General features: G+C 43.2%; 1 protein-coding gene across 2 annotated transcripts in view; it reads left to right on the top strand.

The window, feature by feature from the left end:
• The window catches only part of IGF2BP1 (insulin like growth factor 2 mRNA binding protein 1), a 78,607-nt gene that overhangs the window by 3,378 nt on the left and 55,948 nt on the right, over window positions 1–19,281 (top strand). The gene's annotated exons all lie outside the window — the stretch shown is intronic.

Below are 19,281 nucleotides of genomic sequence, written 5' to 3'. Positions count from 1 at the left end.
GGCATGGTGAAGCAAAAATCACATGGTGTGGAGAAAAGTTACAATTACTCTTCATTCCTGTGAAATCTAGGAGACGCAAACATCACAATGCGCTGCTCCACCAGAATTCAGTGTGAATTTGTGTTTTCCAGGCAGTTGTTTAAAAAATAAAGGGGGTGGGGTGAAATGTGAGTGTTTGTTACTATATAGTTCAATATATTCTGTTTTGTGATTCACATCACAATTTCTCTTTCTCCTTTTGGGGAGTGTAGATATCTTGGACTTTCAAACTTTGTAGCAGAATGTGCTGATGGAGGATAACATTTCTTTTTTATGAATGACTTCCCTCAGTTCCCTCCGGATTGGAAGGCTCCCGAAATCTATTCGATAATTTATTTTATTGTAGCAACAGGCATGGGCCTTGTGTAATGGGTGATCAATAGTGCTTGTAACTGTCTTTGTGGCATGGTACACAGTGTAGCTGTGGTTTAAAATGACAATTGGGAGAAGGATTTTTGGGCAGGCAATTCTAGAATGAAACAAAGCAAAATAAACATTTGGGAGCTGGGATTGGGTGTTGGAGGGAGAGAAAAGGAACTTGATTATTCTTGTTTCCTGTTCAGCGCTTTCAAAAAAGCCTGTCAGTTGTGTAGAAATTTGATGATTTTGAGGAGTTGCTGATTCTCTTTAAGTCTTGCTAAGTAATGCTAAGAAATCTACCATATACAAATTAATCACTTGAAAGATTTTGTAATGCAAAGCAAATTGTGGTTATATGGGTGTAAGTAGGAAGAAAAATTAAACCTGGTAGTAGACTTGAGGCAGAGAAATCAAACAGATCCCAGACGACTTATCACTGGGGTATATTTTCACCTCCATGCATCTAAACATCTGCCTTCTTAATAGTCAGTGGCCATGTTGGAGTTTTCAAAGTCTTCCTTAGAAGAGTTGGTCTGACGTCATCTGTTGCATGCCAGGATTTTATTTGTAGGTTCCCTTAAAATACATTTTTAACCTTGTGCTCAGGATGTGTGATAAAGTGACTTCAATAGTTTCCCAACAGGGATTTTGCATTTCTTTCCTATAGAAGTGAGAGTAAAAATGTTGAATCTTTTGGGCAAGGTATTAAGGGCAAGAAAGGAGAGCCTATTTCATACAAGATCACTTTTCCATTGATAAAAATGTGTACTCTGCTAGCTTGAATTTTTACAGGGCTAAGGTGTTTCCTTTCACTTGTATCGAGACTTGATTTTCTTGTTTGGGATGATACCCAACTAGTTAATTAAATATGATTAGCATAGTCTCAATAACTGTGAGAGTTGTTTTCCCCTTCTCTCTAAATCTGTAAAAAATGTCACCTTTTAAGTGGAAGAAAATTCTAGCCAAACATTTTTTTTTTAATGAAGTAAAACCACAGTTAAAAATAAATAAAGCTTGGCTTATTTCTTGAGCCTCATTTACTAGAAGTTGCCCCAAAATACTCAGATTTGAAAGGAATGATTTCTAGGAATGATTATAATCTACACTGCCACTGACATGGCATGCCTACCATTTATAAACTCTGCCACCTGGATATCTTAAATAGTAATTCAAACACGTGTAGGATGTGCTACTGGCCTCTGTAAAAATGGTTGGTCCTGAATATATCTAAAAGGGCTTATCTCCACCACAATTGTGAATGATTTCAGCTAGTTTTTAATGAATTGGTTGTTGCAGGATGTTATATTTTAAAAAAATGAAGCTCAACGAATACCAAGTTGAGATACCAAGCACAGAGTTAACATTTTCTTAATATATGAGATGCACAGATGGATAAGTAAATTTGCGATTTCCTACTTAGAAAAACTGAACTATATACAAGTAAAGCACTTACTTAATGAGAAGTCTTGTTGGGTCTTTCTGGGACTGTAATATCTCTACTTAATCTTGACATTCTTGTTAAAAGTTGCATTTACTTACAAGAAAGTACTCCTGAGTTGCAATTTATATATATTTAAAAAGATTTTGTGTGTTTGGCATGTATGTTTTCAGTTATAACTTTATTGAAAAAAGGACATGGGGGGATTTTTTTTTGCAATTTTATTCCTTAAAAGTCAGCAAATTCCTTTGGTGGTGGAAAGGGTTAATTAAAACAACCTCGAAGATGTTTTAAGGACTCAAGAATGTTAAGAAATGTTTGGAGGTTAGGGGTGGGGTTGTCTCAGACTGAAAAGATTGAAGTGGATAGAGTTGTGGGGTGGGGTGGGGGACCAGGACAAATGTGAATGGATAAGAATGAGAGGAGGGAAAATTAAGTGAATCCATCAAGCAAACATTCCAAATATGAAAGACTGGAAGTGACTAGCATAGAGAGAATGAAATTTAGTAACTAAGGAAACAGTGATTATACCTCTGTAGTCAAAATTCTGACTAATAGGGACATGTTGCATGTGATGGTTTTAAGGCAGTTTTTCTACAGGTATAGCTAAGCTTTGTTATTCACAAAAGTAGCACACTTATTAATTATTAGGATTTTTGTTGTTGTTTGGGGTTAACTTCTGTAGAATTATGAGAAAACTTGCTTAAGGTATCTCGTCAATATATGTGCAGTGTCTTAAGTTAGGCTCTTTTTAATAGAATGTGTGAAAGCTTAGATCCTGTAGTAGATGTGTAGTTTTCTACAAATTTAGCTGAAGATCGTGTGTCTGTGAGCTTTTTATCCTTACAACAAACAAGGAACTAACAGGGCAATCCTATGCATTCCTACTCAGAAGGAAGACACATTGAGTTAGAGGTTTGCAGCCTTAAGTTTAATGGGAGAATCTACAAAAAAAATTTGCTTTAATTTGTTACTGTTCAATTCCCAGCAAAAGGGTTAACTTTACACTTGTTTTGCATCAAAAGGAAAGAAAGTTGGAATCATGCTAAAAGCTTTCACTTAAACGAGCTTAAACGTACTATTTCAAAATGGTTCTGTTTTGCTTTTTGCATACCTATTTTGGTAGATTTACCTGTTTGGTATTGCTTCATATATATATTTTTTGGTTACAGGCAACATTGTCTTTCCTAGGGAATTGTTGGGGGTAAAAAGTTAAGCTTATAAAATGCAACGGGTATTAGGGACAGGAAAGGCAGAAATGACGTGTAGATTTAAAATCTCTGTTGCAATACAGTGGTACCTCGAGTTACATACGCTTCAGGTTACATATGCTTCAGGTTACAGACTCCGCTAACCCAGAAATAGTACCTCGGGTTAAGAACTTTGCTTCAGGATGAGAACAGAAATCGTGCTCCGGCGGCGCGGCAGCAGCAGGAGGCCCCATTAGCTAAAGTGGTGCTTCAGGTTAAGAACAGTTTCATGTTAAGAACGGACTTCCAAAATGAATTAAGTACTTAACCTGAGGTACCACTGTATTGACTGGTTTCCAATCCAGGAACTGTTCATAGAGTTAAAGATGTGCCCCAAAAGTAGCCCTACTTAGAGGCAATAAAAATGGGAGAAGGTTGGTGTGAAGCAGTTACCCCTAAGTGGCTAGAGAGCCAACATGTGACAAGGAAAGTTTCACGTCTCGCTGGATCGCTTCTATTGATCCCATGCTGCATACTTTTTCTGCATGGCGCACTGCAAATTCACATGAGGGAGATCCCACGGATCAATAAAAGTATGTCTTGTCTTCAGCTTGGACCTGGTACCTTTTGAGCAATGTGAATTAATTGGATCTTCCTGGTTGAAAATTTTAAAGTTAGACAGGCATAGGCAATCCAAACCTATGCATTTTACTCAGAAGTAAGTCCCAATATGTTCGGTAGGGCTAAGTCTCAGGGAAAGTGCAGCCTTAGTAGAATTCTAAGCACCTGTTTAGTTCTTAAAAGTTTCAACTGAAGAGGGGAACTAAGGGGGCAGTTTTTCACTGGTTAGAAAAGTGTTCATATTTTACATAAATGAAAAATAGAAGTTTTAGGAGAATTCACAAGTAATTCTTGTTTTGCATTTGCAGGGAAACATACCTCAAATGATAAATGCCATTCTTCCCACGCCCCTTTTTATGTATTCATTTCCCTCCAAACTTCCCAAAATACCCAGAAAAATGGATGCTTTTCAGAATCGTGGCAGCAAAAAGTTGGGAAAATGGAAGAGATTCTTGAAAAAAATAAGACAAATTTAGCATTTGAAAATCCCAAGCACCTAAGATAGAGAATCAACTCCAAGATGCCTTATAGGAGGTTCTATTTATTGGTAGCTAATAACTAGTCTGCTCAGCAGATACATGCTGACTTTATGAGCTGAATGCGTTTCCCTTGGTGACACCACAAAATATTTCTTAAGTCTTAATTCCTATGCACACTTACCTGGGAGTCAGCCCCACTGAGCGAAGTGGGGCTTGCCTCCAAGGAAATGTGCAGGTTTACAAATACAGATTGGACGGCATGCCCTTTTAAATTTAGTGAACTTTTGTGGGGGTTTTGTAAAGGCAGGGGGAAGCATTGGTGGGAAAGTTCAGTTTCCTGAAAGGGTAGTGACACTTGGAACAAAGCAGCAAATATTTGCTTTAGAAGAGACGTAGAATGATAATTGGTTCTAGAAGTTGTGATACCTACAAGTTGTAGCCCTCTAAAAAGATGGCATGCTAAAGATTTGGGAAAAGAAAGTGCAGCTTCTTAGTTGTACAGTGGTACCTTGGGTTAAGTACTTAATTGGTTCTGGAGCTCAGTTCTTAAGCTGAAACTGTTCTTAACCTGAAGCACCACTTTAGCTAATGGGGCCTCCTGCTGCTGCTGCTGCGCCGCCGGAGCACGATTTCTGTTCTCATCCTGAGGTAAAGTTCTTAACGTGAGGTACTATTTCTGAGTTAGCGGAGTCTGTAACCTGAAGCATATGTAGCCCGAGGTACCACTGTAATTTGTTTTCAGCTTTACACCACGTACTGTATAGTTAAATGGCAGTGTCCATGATTCCTGGGGTCTAAGATGCTGCATTTATGAAAAGAGGAAGGTACTTGTTCATATTGGTGAGGCAGAACTTTGAAAACCAGGATCCTTTACCCAGAACAGGGGAATTGTGCCCTTTTCTTTTTGAGCAGTCGATTTTCCTCACTTTGCAGCTTGCTGCTTGAGAAACATTAGCCCTATGTCTTCCCTTGGGTTCACAGCATTTTCCAAATGGTTCTTTGGGTCCTGTTGTTGTGTGAGTTCTCTGCATATCTGAGGACCTCTGACTTAGCATAGGCCAGGATGATGGTTTGGGTTTGGATGTGTGGGTATTCCTACCACAAGCCGGTGCGTATTTAGCTAGGAGTAAGCCCCATTTGTGGTCTAAACCACAGAGCCTAGGACTTGCCGATCAGAAGGTTGGCGGTTCGAATCCCCGCGACGGGGTCCCTGCTCCTGCCCACCTAGCAGTTCAAAAGCACATTAAAGTACAAGTAGATAAATACCATATTTTTTGCACCATAACACTCACTTTTTTCCTCCTAGAAAGTAAGAGGAAATGTCTGTGCGTGTTATGGAGCGAATGCCTGCGGGTGGCGGGGGGGATCTGCTGCAGTCGTGAGCAGAGGATCCATGGTTCCCCTTCCTTTCCTCCTCCGTGGTTAAAGCATGGATCCACATGGATCCTCAGGATTTTTGCATTGGGCTACTCCAAACTCGCTGTCAGATCACATGTTTGTGGCCACAGCATGAACCACAAAAATCATATATCTACTATTTCGTTTAGAATATTTTTTTCCTTGTTTTCCTCCTCTAAAAACTACGTGCGTGTTATGGTCTGGTGCGTGTTATAGAGCGAAAAATACAGTAGGTACCGCTCCGGCGGGAAGATAGAATGGCGTTTCCGTGCACTGCTCTGGTTTGCCAGAAGCGGCTTAGTCATTCTGGCCACATGAACTGGAAGCTGTCTGCGGACAAACGCTGGCTCCCTCTGCCTATAGAGCGAGATGAGCGCACAACCCCAGAGTTGTCTGCGACTGGACCTAACGGTCAGGGGTACCTTTAAACCTCATTTTACTTAGTCGGATGCAGTTCTGAGTAAACAATTTGGTATTGTGTTTTGGGGTTGGGTTCAGCTGTAGCAGCCCAGTTGTGTAACAAATAGGACTTCGCTTTCCTCCCCTCTCCAGTGGCAGGGAAGCAGAATCCCATCATAATGGTATTATAAATAACAGAACCTGCTATTCCCAAGGAAGATAGTACAGTGGTACCTCGGGTTACAGACTCATCAGGTTACAGACTCTGCTAACCCAGAAATAGTACCTCACTTTAAGAACTTTACCTCAGGATGAGAACAGAAATCGTGCGCTAGCAGTGCGGCAGCAGCAGGAGGCCCCATTAGCTAAAGTGGTGCTTCAGGTTAAGAACAGTTTCAGGTTAAGAACAGACCTCCAGAACAAATTAAGTTCTTAACCCGAGGTACCACTGTAGTGGATTAGTGAACTAGGCGACCCACAGGGTCCCTTCCAACTCTACAATTCTATGATGCATTTGGTGGTGTTTTTGCCATTCTGTGGGATGAGCAGTGTCTATTTATCTTAACCTCAGTGTCCCTTTTTCTTATTGCTTGTCTTAATACTTGAGTTTTGTTTTGAAGGCTTTGGATCTGCTAGGAGAAGGTGGGCAACTTGTTTGGCCCCCAAGATCATTCATGTGTTCTCAGCTTCAATTCCAGCATCTCTTGGTGTTGCTGCGAGAAAGTCCCCCATCTGAGACCTTGGAGAGATGTGGCCAGTCATTTTAGACCATCATGGACCAGTGCTCTGATTCATGGATATAAGGCCCTCTTCCTACACAAAAGTGCTGGTGGTCCTATTTTATGAAGTTCTGGTGGGAAATGTCCATGGCTTCAGGTTTCAGGAATTCTTGCAATCGTAAAGGGTATGGAAACCAAGCCTTGTGGGGAACGGTTGAGGGAACTGGGTATGTTTAGCCTGGTAAAGAGGAGACTGAGAGGAGATATGATAGCCATCTTCAAATATCCAAATGGCTGTTTTCTCCTGCTGCAGAGCGTAGCATCTGAATCAGTGGATTCAAGTTACAAAAAAATAAGATTCTGACTAAACATCAGGAATAACTTTCTGACAGTAAGAGCAGTTTGACAGTGGAGCAGACTCCTACAAGGGGTGGAGGGGTCTCTTCTTCCTTGGAGGTTTTTAAGCAGAGGTTAGGTGGCCATCTGCCATGGATGCTGTCAGGGACTCAGCGGGAGCGGAGGGAGGAGAGGAGATGGAGAGCGAGGGGGAGCAATCCGAGGGCAGCGTAGGAGAGGATGACAGCAGCCCAATAGATTCCGTGAGCCTCTCCAGCGAATCGGAAGATTCACAGAAGGGGGCGCCGATGGGCAGGGCAAGGGGGGACCCAAGGGGGACACCCCAGAAACAAGGGGCCAGCGGGGACTCCCAGAGCAGCAGTTGGAAATCAGGACCAGCTTCCCCACCAGAGCGTAGTGGGGGGGAGGAGTCCCAGGTATCAGAGCCCACATATGCACCACCAGCGAGAGAAGATGAGTCAGGGTTGGCCACGCCTCCATCGGAGAGCGAGGGAACGGTCAAGAGGAAAGTTGCAGGCTGGGCGCGCGCGCCAAGTTCAAATGTACAGGCGAGCGGCACAGAAGGTAGCCCGGATAGGGAACCAGGTCCTAAAGCCCGCCGGAAGGAGGGGGAAGAATCATCAGGGTCAGCGTCAGAGGAGTCCAGGAAGGATGAAACCCTAGCGGGCAGGAGGGCCCAGAGGAGAAAGGAACTTAGGAAGAGGTGGAGCAAAGCGAGAGTCTTAAACTGGTGTGGAAGGGGCGGAGACTCAGACGGGACTTCGCCGGTCTAGGGTTGAGACGTAGAGCTGCGCGCTGCGGCTTTAAAATGGAAACTGAACTTCAATAAAGACTTTTGTACATAACAACAGCCTGGCGTTGGTCCTCTGTGAGCTGGGACCTGGAGGCAGCTCTGACAGATGCTTTCATTGAGATTCCCGCATTGCAGGAGGTTGGACTAGATGACCCTGGGGACCCCTTTGAACGCTACATTTCTGTGCTCTCTAATGCTTCATTTATTTGGTGTATTAGAGCAAGAGAAAAAAGTTAGGATTCTATCCCAAGTGATGCAAAGGAGCTCCACTTTCGCCAAGTGCTTAAGAACATCTTTAATATCACTTTTTTGAAGTCTGTAGTCAAAGGTGTATAAAAACATCTGCTGGACGTTTGATTAATGGAACAATTCAACTAAGAAGATTCAGCTTTAAGAATGGGTTTAAATCAGTTTATGCTTCAGCAGCTAGTAAGATGTTAGATGTACACAGGCTTCATGTATACAGTACAGTTGTACCTTGGTTCTCGAACGTAATCTGTTCCAGAAGTCCGTTCGACTTCTGAAAACGTTTGAAAACCAAGGCACTGCTTCCGATTGGCTGCAGGAGCTTCCTCCAGCCAATCGGAAGCTGCACAAGACGTTCGGCTTCCAAAAAACGTTTGCAAACTGGAACACTCACTTCCAGGTTTGCAGTGTTTGGGAGCCAAAACGTTCAAGTCGCAAGGCGTTCGACAACCAAGGTACGACTGTATCTGTAAAGCACTTTTAAAGCACATTGCTTTCCTTCAGAGAATCCTGGGAACCATAGTATACCCCTCACAGAACTACAATTTTCAATCCTTAATGAGCTACAGGTTTCTTTGGAGCAAAACAAAGTTCTTTAAATGCATGGTGTGTATGCAGAACATGTCACCATTAAATCTCTGGGATTTAAACCCTGGTCTTTATTTATTTCACTGGTATTTAGGCATGTTTTTCCTCTGGGATGAAAGATGAATTCAAGACAAATATTTTGTCTAGATCTGAATAGACATTTCTTTTTCTGCGGCTTTTGCTGATCCCATTTCCCAACTAATGCAGAATACCTATGTATGACAAAATTGCCTCCTGACAATCTTAGGAAAGAGGTTGAATCAAAAACATGTTTTGTCTTGATCCAGCCTTGCGTTGAACCTTCCAGAAGACTAACTCAGCTTGTGCAAATTCACTGACTTTGGGTTGGGGGAAAAAGTTTACATGAATCTGTACAAGATTGGTTGGAAGCCAATAAGATACAGAATCGCCTTGAGGAATCTTGAGAGTCAGATTCCTGCTATTTGCATAGTCTCGGGCGAGTCACTATTTCTCATTCTGAGATCCCCATCAGCAAAATAGAAATAATTCTGACTTACCTCTGAGGAGAATTACGAGAACACAAACAGGAGTAAGAATCTAGAGAGCTGGTCAGTTAGAGAGCTAGAATACCCCAATGGTTAAAAGATGGTTGTAGAAGAATGGTGGTTCTGAGGGTTGTGGCTTTAGTAAGTGAATTAACAAAAAGGCAGATCTTTCAAACATCTCTATTTTCCACTGAGAGATGGTGCACGAGGTTTACTGGTAAAAAATTTCCAGCATACAGTGGTACCTCGGGTTAAGTACTTAATTCATTCTGGAGGTCCATTCTTAACCCGAAACTGTTCTTAACCTGAGGTGCCACTTTAGCTAGTGGGGCCTCCCGCTGCCGCCGCACGATTTCTGTTCTCATCTTGAAGCAAAGTTCTTAACCCGAGGTACTATTTCTGGGTTAGCAGAGTCTTTAACCTGAAGCGTATGTAACCTGAAGCGTATGTAACCCGAGGTACCACTGTAGTTGAGTTGTACTTAATTTTATGTCTGAGGAGTGTGTAGAATACCACAGGTTAAGCTTTTTGTTCACGTATATACTTTTGATCCATTATACCATATATGTACATAGAATTGGTCTATTAACATTAAAAAGGAAAGGAGGAAAGAATCAGGTGGGGTGTGGGGAGGGAAATAAATTAATTCAGACAAACATGTGAGAGTAGTATGAGAAACTCAGATATATAAGCTAGGGGCCAAATGGCTCCTTAAACCAAGGTTGCAGTCGCCAAAATGGAATGTCTAGTTTACATTTTGAGGCATGACTGCTCTGAAGTCTTATTTTTCAAATGATGGATTGACCGTGATTGATTCTCAGTTACACATCTGGCTAGTTCAGATGACAACCTTGAGAAAGGTTAAGAGCTTCGAGAACTTAAAGAAGAAAAGTCACTTGATCCAGGGACGGTCTACATATATATTGGCCTATTCTGACCTCTCTTTCTTAATGGTGACAACTTCTGCTCACGCTGCACAGAAAAAGCAATATGGGTCCTGAAATTCATTCTGATTGTGTGGATAAAACATAACTGGTTGAATTCTACAGAATGGGGTATTAGTGTGTGAAAACACTCCAGATCCAATGAACCTGGCGCCCAGGCTTCTTCACTTGGTCAGAAGTGGTCTAAAGCCAGGTGCAAAATGCACCTAATGTGTGGTCAATTTTGAACACCTGAATACAAAAAAATGAGAGGAGGCAAGGAAAAGAGAGGGTGGAAAAATTAGAGCTATTCCTATTAGTACCAGGGTTAGTGACCCAAAGGTGCACAGTGTTTTTAATTTTTTAAAAAATATATATCAGATTTTTCAAATTTAAATCAGATTTTTTAAAGTTAAATTGGATTTCTAAAATAAAATGCTTTTGGAGGAAAAATCTTTCTAAAGATAGTTTTCTATTTAAGTTACATTCTACTCCAAAGGCTATTCATCAGGAAATAAGGATTTGTTTTAAGTTTTTCACATATTCTAAAACTCAGTCTAGTTTTTTTATTTAAAAAATCGTTTAACCACATGATCAGTTAACAAACATGGATACATATGCTATAATGTTATTGTTTTAGTTAAATCAATTGTTTAAATTGTTATCAAGGAAATGATTATTTTTCTCCTTCCAGTAAAGTACAGCAGAAAAGTTGTCCAAATATAAACAGTTAACTTATTAAACCTCACAATAATTTCATAATTATTTGTCTATGTATTTCTAATGTATAACCAAATCAGTAATTTTTGATATAACTGTAAAAACTACTCGGAAAGTTTATTATTCCAAAAACAAAACCTTCATCTGGTTGTATATATTAAGATTATATCAGCAAGAATGAGTCTTTCTGTAAAATAAAAATAAAAATATTTAAATCAAGTCTTACTGACTAGTGATTTAAATCAATTTGATTTAAATCAGATCCACCCTGGACCAAGTGAGAGTAGGCAGTCTTAACAATCTGTGTCTGAGCAGCACGTTGTTCAGACTGAAGAATCAGCCCAGAGCCAGCAGCTTTATAACACCTGGTGGAATCCTATTGGCTCCTTGTGTCACCTGATTTTGCTATCTGGTAGGTACAGAGACTGGTACAGAGATAGGTGCTCAGGTCCCATTGCTAGAGTTCTGTTTGGGACCTCTGGCCTCTCACACAAGCCAAATTCAGCTGTCTCCGTGGTTATTGTGTTAAAGGATCCTACCAACGACCCTGCCCCCTTCCATCCAAGCACATGGGTCCAGGTTCCTGTAAGGAAGGGACGTGGGTGGTGCTGTGGTCTAAACCACTGAGCGTTTTGGGTTCACTCATCGGAAGGTCGGCGGTTCGAATCCCCGCGATGGAGTGAGCTCCTGTTGCTCAGTCCCTGCTCCTGCCAACCTAGCAGTTCGAAAGCACGCCAGTGCAAGTAGATAAATAGGTACTGCTGCGGAGGGAAGGTAAACGGTGTTTCCATGCGCTCTGGCACTCGTCACGGTCCTCCATGCACCAATAGCGGTTTAGTCCTGTTGGCCACACAACCTGGAAAACTGTCTGTGGACAAACGCCGGCTCCCTCGGCCTGAAAGTGAGATGAGCACCGCAATCCCGTAGTCGCCTTTGACTAAACTTAACTGTTCAGGGGTCCTTTACCTTTATGCAGGGCTAGCATTCAGTGAGTGTACACACACAGTGTGCTTCTTGCCCTGACCACAATAAATATAAATTAATGCCTTCAGTTAAGCATTCTAAACTCAAAATAATTTTGAAAAATTGTAAGGAGTTGCCGGTCACCAGGACAAATACATGTGCAGGTGTTAAGTCTTGTCTGCAGTCATCCATATGACATTGAAACAGATTTGCAAAGCCTTTTGCATTACAGTTTCAGCTCACATTCACAGGTTATACCGGAGCTCAGAGCCTTAAGATCATTTTTCCATAGTGTCTGCTGTGACTGAGACAGACGGAGATTACTGCACTATTGTCAATAAACGATATGAATGGGGAGCATACATTATTGACTTAGGAAGGCTAGCCCTGGACAAAGTTTGAGATGGCTAATGTAGAGCTTGGGACAGAGTCTGTGCAAGTTTGTGTACACAGAGCTGCAAAATCTGAGAACAGTAGAAGTGAAGCCCCCCCTGGGTTTACTCTTTCTGGGTAGTTTTCCACTATCTAACAAGTTGAGAATAGCTAGAGGCCAAAGGAGCACAACTCCCAATCAGATTTTCAGATCAGTTAAGATATATTGCTTGGATTCAAAGCCATGTTCATTCAGCATAGCTGAATAAGACTTCTAGATTGCATTGCCTATCTATCAGCATTTTAAAAAAAGTAATTAAATGTATAAACAGGTGACAGGGAAAAAATAAAAGAGCAATTTGTTTGCAAAGAGAGAGAAAAGAGTAAGTTGTCACAATCAGTAAAGAAGACACCTATGTAATGTATTAAGTAATAATAAAACATATCAAGAGGGAAAGGATATGTAGTTTATAATTACAAAGCATACCATGGCCTAAATACAAACAACTGCAAGTTTTTATTTCAAAAAAATATATACAAAGCATTATATAGCATTTATAAACAACTTAATGTTTTTTAAACCTCTAAGCAGTGTACAGTTAAAAAAAAATTGATATTGTTAAAACAAAAATGCAGCCCAAAACCAATAAAACTGCAGTATAAAAGAGCATATAAAATCAAATAAAACAGGAAGTCATGGGCCACAAACACATAAAATAGTGTGCAGTCTGATGGGTCAGGGAAAGTGAAGATGTTGAAAGCAACTTGTGGTTTGCTGGTTCACTTATGGCAGAGAGGGAAGGGCATTCCAAAATACAGGGGCAATATGAGAAAACACCCATTTTCAGCTCACAGCCCTGTGCTGGCCACATGACCCCGAAAAACTGCGGACAAACGTCGGCTCCCTCAGCCAGTAAAGCAAGATCAGCGCCACAACCCCAGAGTCGTTCGTGACTGGACTTAACTGTCAGGGGTCCTTTACCTTTACCTTCAATCCTGAAAGCCTTGGTGCTCGGAGGTTTTGGCTCCGGAATGCCGCAAACCCGGAAGTGACTGTTCTGATTTGTGGACGTTCTTTGGAACCCAAACATCCGATGGAGCTTCTGCGGCTTCTGATTGCCTTGGAAGTCGAACAGAATCCGTTCCAGAAGTCCGTTCGACTTCAAAAATGTTCAGGAACCAAAGCGCGGCTTCTGATTGGCTGCAGGAAGCTCCTGCAGCCAATCAGAAGCCCCGTCGGACGTCCGGCTTCTGAAGAACGTTTGCAAACTGGAACACTCACTTCTGGGTTTGCTGTGTTTGGGAACCAAAACGTCCAATTACCAAGGCGTTTGACAACCAAGGTATGACCGTACAGTGGTACCTTGGGTTACATACGCTTCAGGTTACATACGCTTCAGGTTACAGACTCCGGTAACCCAGAAATATTACCTCAGGTTAAGAACTTTCCTTCAGGATGAGAACAGAAATCGTGCTCCGGCGGCGTGGCAGCAGCAGGAGGCCCCATTAGCTAAAGTGGTGCTTCAGGTTAAGAACAGTTTCAGGTTAAGAACGGACCTCCAGAACGAATTAAGTACTTAGCCCAAGGTACCACTGTATAGGGGAAAGAACCTCCATTTCCTCAGCAATGGTGCATTGTCATTTTGGTGCTCGAAAAAGTCAAGGAAGCTTGCCAAACAGGTGGGTTTTCTTGAAGAACGTCGCATGGACGCCGTGCTACAAACAAGCAACGACCATCCACACACGTACGATGCCACAAATGTCTCTGTATGTGGAGTATGTTGCGAATGGCTAAAGCCAAATTTCAGGCAGCCAGGAATGTTCATCACTCATTATTTTAGCCTTGCAGTTGACCACACGTGGTTTTCCGCATCTCACAGAAATGTGGTTGTGGTGGTGGTGATCATAAGAAAGCATCCCATCTGCTCTGGGGTGGCTTGAGTGGTAGATCTTGCCCAGAAGAATAAACACACTGGGTGACTGGCTAATGGCTCTGCTTCATCATCTGATCCCTTCCATGCACTGAATTATTGTCACCTTGTAACATAGCCTTTTGGGATCAGCTGTCAGACCACCAGTATTCATTTCAGCCCTGGGACCGCAGCTTGGACTGGCTATTTTCAATGCAAAATGTGCCTTTCCACCGTTCTGCATTGTTTCCTACTAGGAGACGCAGACCATCGGTCCACCCCTCTTCTGGTTTTGCTCCCCAACCACGCTGTAGCACCCACCTTTTCTTGTTTCATGGCCTGTGTGATGTGTCCCACTGCTGCCCCCAAGATCTCCTTCATCTCTTTGCCCGGCTTCTGTCAACACCGGGTCCTGTGGATTTCCATCGTGCGCTTGTGAAATTCCGACTTAATTCATAAAAGTCCAGGGACTCGGAAGAACGAAGGCAACCACAGCAGGCAAAGCTCAAGTTTGTTTTTTAAAATGGAGGTGAGGAGGAGGAGGAGGGTACCCCAAGCGCCCTTTTGCTCTTTCAGGAAATGGGTCATTTGTTTTATTGCAGCTGACACTTGAGAGCCATGACATGATCAGGAACGAAGTGAATTAGCTGCATTTACAGCACATTGAAATGGGCACAGTGGATCTGAAATACAGTGGTACCTTGGTTTACATACGCTTCAGGTTACATATGCTTCAGGTTACAGACTCCGCTAACCCAGAAATAGTACCTTGGGTGAAGAACTTTACCTCAGGATGAGAACAGAAATTGTGCTCCGGCGGCCTGGCGGCAGCAGTGGTAAACCCCATTAGCTAAAGTGGTGCTTCAGGTTAAGAGCAGTTTCAGGTTAAGAACGGACCTCCGGAATGAATTTAGTACTTAACCCGAGGTACCACTGTAATACACAGTGGTGGCAGAAACAAAAATGGGAGGGAGGGTCTTGTTGCAGATTCACTTTAAGTAAGTAGCAAAGTAATTGTGTGCCTGTGTTGTCATGTCAACCTGGCTGGCCACGAAGTTATAAGTGAAACTCAGCCTTCCCAAACCTGCAGACTCAAGTCCATTTGCAGAAAATAGATTTGGTGTGTGCATATTTGCTGTACTAGATGTGCAAAAAGGATGGCAGGGTGTAGAGGGGCAGGGATTACCCCAACCAGCAAGCTGGCAACGCCTCGTCCCATTTGTATCCTGTTTGGAAGCTCTCCCTTACCTTCGTTGACCGATTAAGGAAGTGTGTGTTGATGGTTAAAACCCTTTTGGCATGCCCGCTTTTTCATAGTGGTCTTCACGTTTTGGCAAGTTTTGGTGGCCTTCCAAAATTCATGTTAACAGCGGCTGACCAGTTTTACTCTGGGGTTTGGTGGTGCTCAGAGACCCCCCAAAGCCCAGAGCAACTGACGAGGAAACCTCTAAGCTTGGGGAAATGGGGGAGTGGGTGGGTGGGTTGCCACCAGTGTTCAAAATTAGTTGGGTGCCTGGTGTGTTTTGCAACTGGCAACGGGTCCAATTGCGACCAGGGAAGATCTCTGATATCAGGCTGGCAACTGGGGAAAGCAAAATGTCACTTAAAAGAAGGATCTGACATATTTTCCCTGAAGCTTGCTTTTTTATCCTAGATTGTTTTATTGGATGTTTTAACGAGTTGTAAACCGCTTTGAGATTTTTTCCTCTTTAAAATATATAGCTGTACCTTGGTTGCTGAACGGCTTAGTTGCCAAACATTTCGGCTGCCGAACATCGAAAACCCAGAAGTGAGATTTCTGGTTTTTGAACGTTTTTTGGAAGCTGAACGTCCGACATGGCTTCTGTGGCTTCCGATTGAGTCCAGGCAGCCCCTGCAGCCAATCGGAAGCCGCACCTTGGTTTTGGAATGGTTCCGGGAGTCGAACGGACTCCCAGAACGGATTAAGTTTGACAACCAAGGTACAACTGTAAAGGGGTAAAATAATAATAATAATAATAATAATAATAATAATAATAATAATAAACAACTGCAACAAAAGGCACCTAGACATTCTGTTGTGGCTACCGTAACCTAGGTTTAAGGTAAAGGTAAAGGGACCCCTGACCATTAGGTCCAGTCGTGACCAACTCTGGGGTTGCGGCACTCGTCTCGCTTTATTGGCCAAGGGAGCCGGCTTACAGCATGACTAAGCCGCTTCTGGCGAACCAGAGCAGCGCACGGAAACACCGTTTACCTTCCTGCCAGAGCGGTACCTATTTATCTATTTGCACTTTGACGTGCTTTCGAACTGCTAGGTTGGCAGGAGCAGGGACTGAGCAATGGGAGCTCACCCCATCGCGGGGATTCGAACCGCCGACCTTCTGATCGGCAAGTCCTAGGCTCTGTGGTTTAACCCACAGTGCCACCTGCATCCCATAGGTTTAAGGTACCATTTGGCTATTAGCTTATATGTCTGAGTTTCTAACACTCGTTTATAGTCTGGGAGTTCTCTGGGAGCACATCTTGTAGCTGAAGCCACAGGTAGTGACAGAGGCTAGAAGCAACTTTTCCCAGAGATATCCTTGCCATTGCGACACATGCACTGGATTGGATGACACTACTGTGCTCTATGCAGGCCTGTACCTTAAGGCTGGCCTGGAAGCTACTGCTAGTGTAGAATGCTACAGGAGGCAACACTATTTCAGCACTTGCTAAACAAACAAAACCCATTTATTTTTCCAAGCCTTTGCCGGCAGTTCATACCAATTTGTTCTAAATTTTGTCGCGGTCGACTGCTTTTATGAGTGTTATTATACGTGCGCTGGTTTTATGGCAACTTTTAAAAGTGCCGTACAGCTATCTTTGGTTTTAATGAAAGTGTGGCATCAAAAACATTTTAATTAAATAAAGATAATATATAGAACAAGCGATTGCATCAGGATTTAAAATTTGGTTGGGGTAGGGAGTTTGAATTTGCTTCTCCCTCCTGAGGAATTACCTGAATGATGAGTTTGGGTGAGAAAAGAATAAAGTTTAGAAGAGAGGGGTAGAAGAATTTCAGGATTTCAGAAAAGTTGATATACTAACAGTGAACTCATATTCCCAAAGGCTGATCTTTAGGTAGTTAAAACAGCACCATCCGCACACAAGAGAGAGATATAATTACACCAAAGGTTGTGGGTTCGAGTCCCATGTTGGTCAAAAGATTCCTGTCTTGCAGGGGGTTGGACTAGATGACCCTTTCGGTTCCTTCCAGCTCTGTGATCACCAGGCTTGGGAGAATCTTTCCCCACCGCTCCAACTCCACCTGGCTGCCTATTTAGGACTCAACATGGTTAGTGTCCACAAAATACTGTTGGGCATAACTGGAAACCTAGAATTAGGGGAATGGAGAATATTTGGGACGTTGTCATGACTGCCTGGCTCGAACTCTGGACAGGAGTGCTCTGCGCTGCAACAATTTGTTGCAAGATGCACATAAAAGCCACCTTCCTTTGAAAGACATGGGTGAGCACTTCACTTCCTGGGCCAATCAAGACACGTATATACAGTTGTCCCTTGCTTCTCAAACTTAATCCGTTCCAGAAGTTCGTTCCAAAACCAAAGTGTTCCAAAACCAAGGTGTTTTCCCATAGAAAGTAATGCAAAACGGATTAATCCGTTCCAGACTTTTAAAAACAACCCTGAAAACAGCGATTTAACATGAATTTTACTTTCTAACGAGGCCATTGATCCATAAAATGAAAGCAATAAACAATGTACTGCAGTCACACAATCAGTAGCTGAACTAGGTTCCACACAGTCACAAAAACAAAACAAAAAAGAGCCACAAAAACGCAAAATAAATCACACAAACAGACAGACCTCAGCGTAACACTCAAAACAGAAGCATGGCACTCAAAACAGAGCACGTTCGACTTCTGAAAAAAGTTCGCAAACCGGAACACTTACTTACTTACTTATTTACTTTCCGAAACACTGGGTTTGCAGTGTTTGGGTTCCAAGTTGTTTGAGTACCAAGGTGTTTGAGAACCAAGGTACCACTGTATATAAAAAAATACACCTCCCCCCCCCCCCCGCCCAGCCAAACAGGTCAAGAGAGAAAGGACCCGAAAGCTGTCTTCTTCCAAGCTGCCTGCCTGCCTCTGCTTCGGAAAGCCGGCCTCGTGCTTTGAGAAACTTGGCTTTATTCGCAGGGGAGCGAGAGAATAAAAGAGAGAGAGAGACCGCAGTGTTCTGTGCCGTGGATGGGATTTGCAGCCTGGCACGTGCCCGCCTTTCAGCTGCAGCTGGCTTCCCCCAGAGCTCTGCCAAGTCCGGGCAGCTCCGTGGCTTCCTGTGGGATTGCACCATCCAATGGCTGCGGGCTGCCACCCTCCTTTCCTAAACACTGCCCCTGATGCCTGGGAGGAGCTCCCTCGGAAAAAGCTGGCAAGGCTGCTCCTGCAGCACGCGCGCCGGTACCGCTCGTTCCTTCCAACATGCAATGGCCTCCAGTACAACTAACTTGGCAGCTGGCATTCTCCAGTCCTTTCCTATTAATGCCGATCACAGCTGACTCACTGCTTGTGTGTGTGTGTGTGTGTGTGTGTGTGTGTGCATCTCTGCCCGCCTCCTGTTCGTAGATACCAGTCGCTTTCATTTTGCGCTGCAGTTAGCATTGAACTTCTCTTAAACACCCACCGATCAGTTCAGGATCCTATACAGTGGTACCTCGGGTTACAGACGCTTCACGTTACAGATGCTTCAGGTTACAGACTCCGCTAACCCAGAAATAGTACCTCGGGTTAAGAACTTTACCTCAGGATGAGAACAGAAATCATGCAGTGGCAGTGGGAGGCCCCATTAACTAAAGTGGTACCTCAGGTTAAGAACAGTTTCAGGCTAAGAACGGACCTCCGGAACCAATTAAGTTCCTAACCCGAGGTACCACTGTAGTTTGAATGTCCAAAACTAACATTTAAAAAATCCAGCCTAACCAGAGAACGATCCCAGCCGTTAGGGACACCTGTTGTCAGAAGTTGTGTGAAGAAAGCCATTGTACACGCTGGGAAGGGAATGGGGCAGATTGGCGTGCGTTAAAAGTCTGCTCCCCAGATCCAGTTATCAACAGACTTGGATTTATTTTGGCAGGGGCTGGATGGAGGCAACGAAAGAGGCGGAAGAAAAGAGGAGGGTGGAGGAGCTCTGCAGTCGCACTTTGGCTTCCAAATGCCTTGGCAGTCAAACTTTCCGGTTTTCGAACGGTCTTTTGAAAACTGAACGTCCGATGGGGTTT

This window comes from Podarcis cretensis (assembly GCF_951804945.1).
Source record: "Podarcis cretensis genome assembly, chromosome: 13".
Taxonomy (NCBI): Eukaryota; Metazoa; Chordata; class Lepidosauria; order Squamata; family Lacertidae; genus Podarcis; species Podarcis cretensis.
Note: the sequence above shows the minus strand (reverse complement) of the source record. Positions and strands in the feature narration are given on the sequence as shown.